This window comes from Spinacia oleracea, chromosome 2 (assembly GCF_020520425.1).
Source record: "Spinacia oleracea cultivar Varoflay chromosome 2, BTI_SOV_V1, whole genome shotgun sequence".
NCBI classification, from domain to species: domain Eukaryota; kingdom Viridiplantae; phylum Streptophyta; class Magnoliopsida; order Caryophyllales; family Amaranthaceae; genus Spinacia; species Spinacia oleracea.
Genome location: NC_079488.1, coordinates 100133072 through 100142611, shown reverse-complemented (window position 1 = coordinate 100142611; position 9540 = coordinate 100133072).

Sequence of the window (9540 nt, the reverse complement as noted above, 5' to 3'; positions counted from 1 at the left end):
GATTTTAGCCCGTGCGATGCACGGATTCTATTAAATTGTTATGTATATACCAATTTTATATACTTCGTATTAGATTAAATTCTTTTGATTTTGCATTAAATTTCATTTTACACTACAAGAATTTGTATCTTTTATGACAACCTAATAACGACGGGTAAAAATCCTGTCGTAAAAAGGCTCCTTTTTACGACGGGGATAACAACCCAACAAAGACGAGAATAACCGTCGCAAATGTTCTTTTACGACGGATTAACGACGGGATTTTCCATTAACGACGACCCCCTTTTATGACGGGTTCGCGACGGAAAATCCCGTCGTTAATCAACAATTACTGGCCTTTAGCGACGGGTTTTCCCGTCGTTAATAGTACAATTTCTTGTAGTGTTAGATTTTTATTTTTTTTAAAAGGAAAATTTGTAATTATTAATCCAACCTTTGCCCGATTTTCTTTAATAAAGCCTACCAATGTGATATTTCTAAATAATCCAACCTTTATGACCCAACTACTATTATTAAGCCTAACAAGTTACTAACCTGCTATAGGCGGTATTCACCCTTAGGTGGCATATAACAATTATAATTTTTTTTAATTTTTTCCCCCTTATTTTCTTTAATTGCTATTTTAATTTTCGTTCCTCTCTCCTCTGCGATTTTCTACTTCATCTCTGCACTCCTCTCCATTATTTCTCTTCTACCACTTCTCCACCATTGTCGATCCCTCATACGGTCATACCTCTCCATTCGAAATTCATCAAAAATAATCAGCAATTGCTATGGCTGGGGTAAAGCAATTGCCTGTTGGATCTGGATCTTCTTCAAATTCAAGGTTTTTTTTTCTTTCTAAATTTTCAACAAGACCACAATAACCAACATCCCACAACATAAAAAAACTATATTATTGCAACAGCTCGGGTTTTTACGAACTGACCATCAAGGAAGCCCAAAATTCAAAATTTACCAAAAAAGGAACAAAAACGCTAAGGTTCGTAAGTTCACCTTCAATTGTACGATTTTGGAGACGAAATTTGAATGCGCATGGATGAAGTCACCTATTTCCATAAGAAAATCGCTGATGATGTCATGAACCAGTACAATTGTGGTTGAAGCAGCAGTAATGGAGGAGAGAGGAATTGAAACACGGTACAGAGAACAGAAGGGTTAAGGTTTTTTTGAAGAAAAAAATTAAATCCTTGTTTAATTAGGTGGCAAGTGATGATGACGTGTCCAATATTTTAGGAGGAAAACCAACTTTAGGTTGTCAACGTTTTTAACGTTGACTTTGTAGCAGGTAACCGGTCATCTAGGCTTAATAATAGTAGTTGGGTCATAAAGGTTGGATTATTTAGAAATATCGCATAGGTAGGCTTAATTAAAGAAAATCGGGCAAATGTTGGATTAATAATTACAAATTTTCCTTGACTTTGTAGCAGGTAACCGGTCATCCAGGCTTAATAATAGTAGTTGGGTCATAAAGGTTGGATTATTTAGAAATATCGCATAGGTAGGCTTAATTAAAGAAAACCGGGAAAAGGTTGGATTAATAATTACAAATTTTCCAAAAAAAAATTATGAGAGTGTTTGTTTTTTGATGAAATTGTATATGCGTAATATTATTAATTAATTAATTAAATTATCTACGTGGCGTTTAATTATTTATCTACGTGGCATTCGACTTTTTTAATTCAAAATTAATTTCGAAATCTTATTTTTCATTGGCCGAAACCATTAGATTCCCTACATGGCGCTCTAATATTGGATAATGAATTTTATTTATTTTATTTTAGATCAGTGTTTGATTTTGAATGAATTTTATTTTAGATTTTTTTTTTAATTATTATTGTGTTTGATTTTAGATGGAGTTGTATATATTAGTAATTAATTAATTAAAATATCTACGTGGCACCTAATTAATTATCTACATGGCAATCGATTTTTTTAATTCATAAATAAATTAGAAATCTTATTTTTCATTGGCCGAAACCATTAGTAATCCTAGGTGGCGCTCTAATATTTCAGCAAATATACCTCCTTTATATATGTACTAGATTTTGAAACCCGTGCGAAGCACGGTTTATTATAGATATATTCATATTATCACATATAAAAGGTTATTTGATGAAATACAATGAAGTTAGAAGAAAAAAAATCACAATCAATTATGCCGATAACTAAAAATAAAACACGAAGAATTTGCTAATAACAAAACATGCATGCTGAGGGAGTGTAATTAACAATTTTTTTGAACCATCAACTAATGGATTACGATTTGTATTTATATTTGTATTTTAATTATTATATTTTACTCAACGCAAATGATATTTAATTTGCAGATATGTTATCCTAAAAAATGGTACTCCTTAGATAAAGAGTGTTCTTTATCGTAAATTTGGAGTAATGTATAACTCTAAGCTATTACTCAATTCCAACCATTAATCTTATCGATGCACGGATATGTATTTTCATTGCATGATAAATACACATTATAATAATATAAAATATATAAAAACGCGGTTAGTTTATAATTCAACAAATACACACTATAAAGATATATTATAAAATACTCGTATAAGATTTTGTTAACCTTGTACTTTGTCATAGTCATTTTCTTTATCGGTTGGTTAATTACATTAAATATCGAATAATTGCTTCGTTATGATGAGATAAAACTAACATAAAAAATAAGGAGGATAAATTTTAGTCTAAGTAATTTATATACTTCTTACTCGTTTTCCATTGGTAGCATAAATATAACACTTACCAGTTACCATTCAAACAACCCATGCATATGATGCATAACTAACTACATGTGAAGGAATTTGAGAAAAAATGGTGATAGAAGTTACAAAGAAAAACACCACAATCACGTACAATTACAAAATTGAGTAGGAGGAGAAGGAGTGGCGAACCTACGAACACTTAACCCTAAGAGAACCAGAACTATTTATAATGTTTTCATGGTTAAAGTTTAGGTTACATTAAACTCTAGTTTTTTTTTATCTCATGGAGTATTTATCTTATGATTCAATATTAATTATTACTGTACGATTTTAAAAAAAAAAATTCTCATATTTCAATATTCAACCTATGTATAAATCCATATATGTAGAAGTACTATGTAGCAAAAGATAGTTTTTTCCATTGATTGAAAATCTTCTTCGTTTATGTTATCAAATTAACATACGTAGTATATTTTAATATTAATATATATTTAATATTAATTAAATAGTGTGTATTTGAAATTCTCATCCTCAATCTATAGTAATATCGTATGAAGTGTGATTCTACGGAGTAATATTTATCTTTCTTAAACATTTAAATAAATTTAATTAATATTTGATACTTTAAAATTAATTAAAATACCTACGTGACACCTAATTAATTATCTACGTGGCACTTGATTTTTTTAATTCAAAAAGAAATTATAAATCTTATTTTTCATTGGCCGAAACCATTAGTAATCCTAGGTGGCGCTCTAATCTTTCAGCAAATATGCCTCCTTTATATATGTATAATAGATATTAGATTATTATTTTATTTCAAAATTTCTTTAGGTTCTTGTCAAACTAGTTCGAAAATAACGATATTCTTAAAGTATTGTCGATTTGAAATTATTTCTGGTAGTTGGTGTCCACCAAAGATTGGAAAATACAAACCTGCATAATTTCTACTAGATGTATGTTTTGTGCTATCAGCCTACGAAACTGAATAAGAAGAGCTCTGTTTTTTTATGAAAGAATACGAATTACTCTAGCTTTTAGCCTTTTATAGTTTTATGCGTTGACCCCAATACTTGTGTAATAATGCTAATAATCAATTACAAAAACTAAAAGAAATTAAAGTTTTCTATTCCAAAATCAAACGTTGATGCCACTACAAGTATAACTCGTGGAGTCATAGTATAAACACTCATCCTATCTCTAATCACAATTTTTTGTTATTTCTATTCCAAATCAAAGCAATGGATAAATATCGTCAAGCAATAACCATGCATTGTATGTGCAGTGTATTTATAATTCATCAAACTAAAATCTAAATCAATCTCTAATCATTTATCCAAGCTCGAAGTAATTGAGAAAATAGAAGTCTTAGTCTGATTCATGCTAACTAAAAACAAATGAAATCAAACATAAACTTCAATATAAATAGGTAAGTGTGAATTTGAGCAATTTATGCTAGCATAATTATTCAATTATAAGGTTAAATTTGTTGTATTCCCTTTTTTCAAGCACACCAAAAAAAAAAAAACGCTCTATCTCTATTTCTACAAACTCTCTGCCTTTCTCTACAAAAAATATCAAACCCTAGTCACCTTGCTTGTCGGCGGCTTGAGTTCGCCGCTCAACTCGGGTCGCCGACAGGAATTAATACTTGTTTTCTTGCCTAGTTTTCTCGCCGATATATCAAAAGGAAGTTTTTAACCATATCTCGAAACTAGGGTTTTGAATTTGGAGCCTCTAGTTAGTAGTTGTTGGGTTTCCGGAAAAGAAGAGGAAGAAGCAGTTAAGAGTTTCGACGGAAGCTTCCACCTCCTCATAGTGTGCCGCACTTCTCATTGGAAATCACTGCTTTTATAAAATCATTTTCCTACTTAAATAAAGGGATTACTAGAATATTATTGCCACTGTCATAACGGTTAAGCCTAGTACCAGAATTACACAGTGGAAATTAACTAACTTTAAAACATATTAAATATAGTAAATAGTCTTTATACAACTTGGAACCATAAAGGCCCAAACCAAAACCCAATTTTAAATAAAACAATCCATTAACTAAGGGTCTGTTCGGTATCACTATTAGTTTCTAGTTTCAATTTCGGTATAGAATTTCTGGGATTAGGTTGTATTATGTGTGTTTGGGAGTTAAGGCTACTGTTTTCTAAAGGTTCTTTCTAACCGCCACCATATCGTAGTGTTAGTAAAGGTAAATGTTAGGTTTGCGATTCAGTTTAAGGCCAACTACTTTCCTCCATTTTTTGTAACCTCCTTGATTATGTTTTTGTTAGCTTGTTTAATTTGGTTGTTCTGTTGTGCTTATGGTGGGCGCATAGGTCGGTGGGTGATGTACGTTGAGTTGTTCATTATTTTTCGTTTTTGATGGTAAAGGTTCTTGTCTGATTGTTGATTGTAGTGGTAATCAATTGTGGTATCTCCTTTGCCTATGTTTGTTTTGAAAGGTTGTAGTTTGTGGGTATGGTTGGTTAGGAGGTTTGGAGTAGCAATAAGTTTGGATAATAGTGGGTATGATGTTAATAATTTTGATATTCTCCTCTCCTCTACAGTAGGGTGTTGTTCGGGGTGGGGTGTATAATGGAGGAGAACATCATCTCCCGAGGAGGGATTGGAGGTGGGCGTTCAATTAGCTCAACGAGGGAAGGAGCGATGGGTTTTAGTAAGGGTCAGGGTATGCGGGTTTTGGTTGTTGTGTGGTCTGTGAAGTCAACTTTTATTAGTCCTCTTTTTAGGTTTTCAAAATCCAATTTTAGCCCAGTTTTCTGGGTTTCATAATATGCTACCCAAGTCACTTTGAATTATTATGAACGCGTGTGTAACTTTCACGAGGTTTAACCAAATTACTCATAACTTTATTACTCTTCCGCTTCTTTCGTTGTTTCTCATGTTCTACAAGATATTTAAGGAACCTCCAAGTGGTAATCAGTTAACCTATTGTCCAATCCCGCACAATGAAGTCACAACCACGAGTGATCTTGGCACGGCAACACTTTGTTGGGGTTGTAAACCATATTTCAACAATCAGGGACTGCCACGAAAAGAGTCTGCTACCCTTGTAAATGTTCAGCTTATGCATTTAGTTTATTTTGTAGTATATGTAATGGTCCATTAGGACCTTAATGCTTTGTTTAGTTTGTAAAAATTTTCATTTATGATTAATTAGCCTATGTCACACAAAAAAAAGCACACACAAAAACTTATTAAAATTGAAATAGGAAGGAAGGAAAACAAACCAGATTAAAAAAGCTTATAGTGTTGGAATGGAACGGAGGGGAGAGATTACAGAAACGCCAAAATTAATTGATGAGGACAAAGACAACTACATATACTCCCCGAGGATCGAGGTTAATTAACACAGGGCCGTCCTCGGTAATTTGGAGGCTCTGTGCTAAAATATAAATATTGGGGCTTATAAATTTTTACGGGCAATTATTTAATGTAAAATACATAATTATTATATTAATATTTTTTAAATTTTCCAAAATATAGAGTAAAATTAATAATATGGTTTAACGTTTTATGTGTGATGGTTTGAGAAAATTGATGTAAAAGTTTGATGAACATGAAAAAAGCAAATAAAAAAGGGTCAGAGAAGAATTGAACCCAGGTTCATGGCTACCACACTTATGATTCCTTACCAACTGGGATAAAGATTACATAATACATAATAAAGCAGCTGTTAAATATATAATATTTGTTTATGGGGGTTTAACCAAAATAATTTCTTTTTGGGCCCCCAAAATTTTGTGGCCCTGTGCTGGAGGTCCACCTGAACCTCCCTTTAGCCGGCCCTGAATTAACAAACTTTTGGTGATTTTTTCCTTGGGATAATACCAGACGTTTGGTATTTGGGTACGCAGCAAGAAAAAAAAAGTAGCTTTGTAGTGTCCAATCCTGCATGAGATCTGTAATCCCCCATAATTTTATACATTTTGTTTATATATTTTAACGTATATTTAATATATTTAATATATATATTTAAATATAATTTACGGATTTTAGAAATGAATATGTAATTGAAATATAATTATTTTATTTCATTTGGAATACTTTTAATGATTTACGAAATCAAAATGCATTTTCGGATTTTACGTCAAAACGAATTCGAATTACGAAATCACGCTCGATTGAAATTAGAAATTTGGATTCTAACAACTTAAATCCTACTCCTAGCCCAATTGGGAAAAGCCCAAACCAAAAATAAAAACAAAACTCAAACCAATACTCCCTTTCTCTTTTCAAATTCACGTGGAAACAAGGCAAACCAAAACCCCTCCATCCTCCTTCAACCTCACGCACAACACCAGCAACTCCTCTCTCTCTCCTCGCCTTTCCCCTTCTCCTTCACGTCGGTCTCCTCGCCGTCGGTAAGTCCCCTCCGACCTTCTCCTTTGTCGTCCTTTTCCCTCCCTGTTTTCTTTCTTCCTTGCAATTTCTCTCTCCCTTAATGTGTTGTCTTCTTGCAGCCACCAAGGCCGTTGGACCACCGTCGTTAGCCACGTCGGTAAGCCGCCGCATCCCTTTCTCCATCGCTCCCTTTCTTTTCGTGCCTTTGTCGTTCGTCCTCCCTCACTCCCCTCTCTTTTTGTTCGGTTTTTGTCAGCACCACCGCGACAGCAACCACTGCTGCCGCCACGTCAACAACCCCAGTCGACCGCCGCTGACCGCGTCGTGCACCGCCCAGCCTTTCCTCTCCTCATTCTTGGCGGAGAATTCTCTTTAGGCGACTTTTGAAAGTGTTAAAGTGGCCTATCAGTTTGTGTACACAAGTCTCTAAGGACCAATAAGCATTGTCCATCTGCAGGTTTGAAGATATTGCATCATTGGGATCGGGAATAGAGAGCTTGTATTTAGTTTTGATTTGCTAAGTTGACTTGGGTTTGTTTAATTGGACTTTAAACTTGTCGTACTATTTACATTTTCTTATTTTCGTTGGTTGATTTTTGGGACTAAACCTGTAATCGATTATTTATAAACCTAAAGTTAGTTTTATGTTTTCCGCTGCAAAATTCTGAATAAGCCGTTACGTTTTCACACGGGCGATAATGCCTTGATAATTCTCTATGTTTTATATTAAAAGGTTATTTTAGAAAAGAGAGAATTGTCGGGGTGTTACAAGATCTAAGTTGGGAAATAGTTTTAACTGAGCACTATTATAAGAATTTGTTTATTTTTGGGCACCACTTTGACAAATCAGTCTCTTGTTCTTCTTATACTGATTTTCTTATACTTCGTACATAGTAGTTAGTTTAGTAAAATTTAGAGGTTTTTTATGACAGGTTCAAGATTCCATCGAGTTGATTAGAGAGTGTATTCTTATGGTGCAGTTTCTCTAGACCCTCGTAAAGGGTTACATGAAGATTTTTCAGTTGGACTCGAGGAGATTGCGTGAGTTGTCGCGGCGGAGCTAATACTGATGTTCATTGTGCTCTCTTTTTCTCTATTATTTTTTCTCCCGAGCTTGTATTTCATGCTTTTGGATGTTTTAGGTTGATGTCTCTTGTATAGGTACTACCTGGTATCCTTTCCTAATAAAAATACAATAAAATTCAAGAACTATTGATTAATATTAGCCTCATGATTGAGATTCAAGACAATGAGTGGATCCTTTTATCAACCTTACAATAAGTACTTGTCTAATAATAATTAAGCTACTAGCATTTATGCACTCGATGCGTGCACGACACTTTATAAATATTGTGAAATTGTGATGTTATACTATTATTTTAGGGAGATTTTAGCAATGTTATAATATTACGTATATGAACATTTATATATTCCTTAAAATAAAATTTGGTATACAATTATAAATATTATTAACATTAACCGAGTTAGTACATTTCATACGGTAGACAACGAAAGGTCAACATCAAGTTCATAAAGGTTGCACACTTGTGCATAGAAATATATTTTGAAATTCACCATTAACGTCTTGCTTTCTATTTAGGATTACCTTTTACTAAGGATTGCCTAAAAGATATTATCAAAATGTTCATACAATATCAAGTTGTAAAATAACATAAACTACGTACTCACATAATTTTCCTCTATGTATTTGGAGTAAATAACACTTTATAGAAGTTGAAATGATGTTTTACCGTGTAACATAAAAGAACTACATTTAGATGTACATGTACCTTATCTACCCAAAGAAGTGGTTCAAATTAAATTTTGAGTGTTCGTAAAATATTTTATTTATTATAGTGTCTTTTTGTTAAAAAAACTACGTACTCTTACATTTTTACATTAACATTTTTAAATTCTTACATATATCTTTTTAAACTCTTGTAGTAAAAAATATCTACAAAATTGAATCAGCCATGTCCGACTCTTACTTGATTCATAAGCTTTCTTTGTGCATCTCTCTCCCAACATTTTTAATCCATTCAATACGATAGCTCAATCACTACTCTCTCTGACCATATATATGGTTGGAACTAATTAGTGATACGTCTGAGTTTGATGAGTGTTAGGTTGAACATGACATTACCCTCCTACCGTAATATTTTACAGTTGTTTTTTGGGCTCTCACATCTTACTCAATTAAAGTACTGGAGACATTTACAAATTTACAATTATTTGGAGATAAAGCGACACACATCCTGAATTCAAAATCAATTGAATGAAATAAATCAACGAGGAAACCTAATAACAGAGATGCAAATGAAAAAAGCAATATTCATGACTACATGAGCCTTATCGAGAAAACATATTACTATACGTAGTACATTAATGCAATTAAAATGGTAACAAATTTTTTTTTTTTTTTATGTAAATAAAAAATCATAAGTTTTTTTAAATGAAAACAATA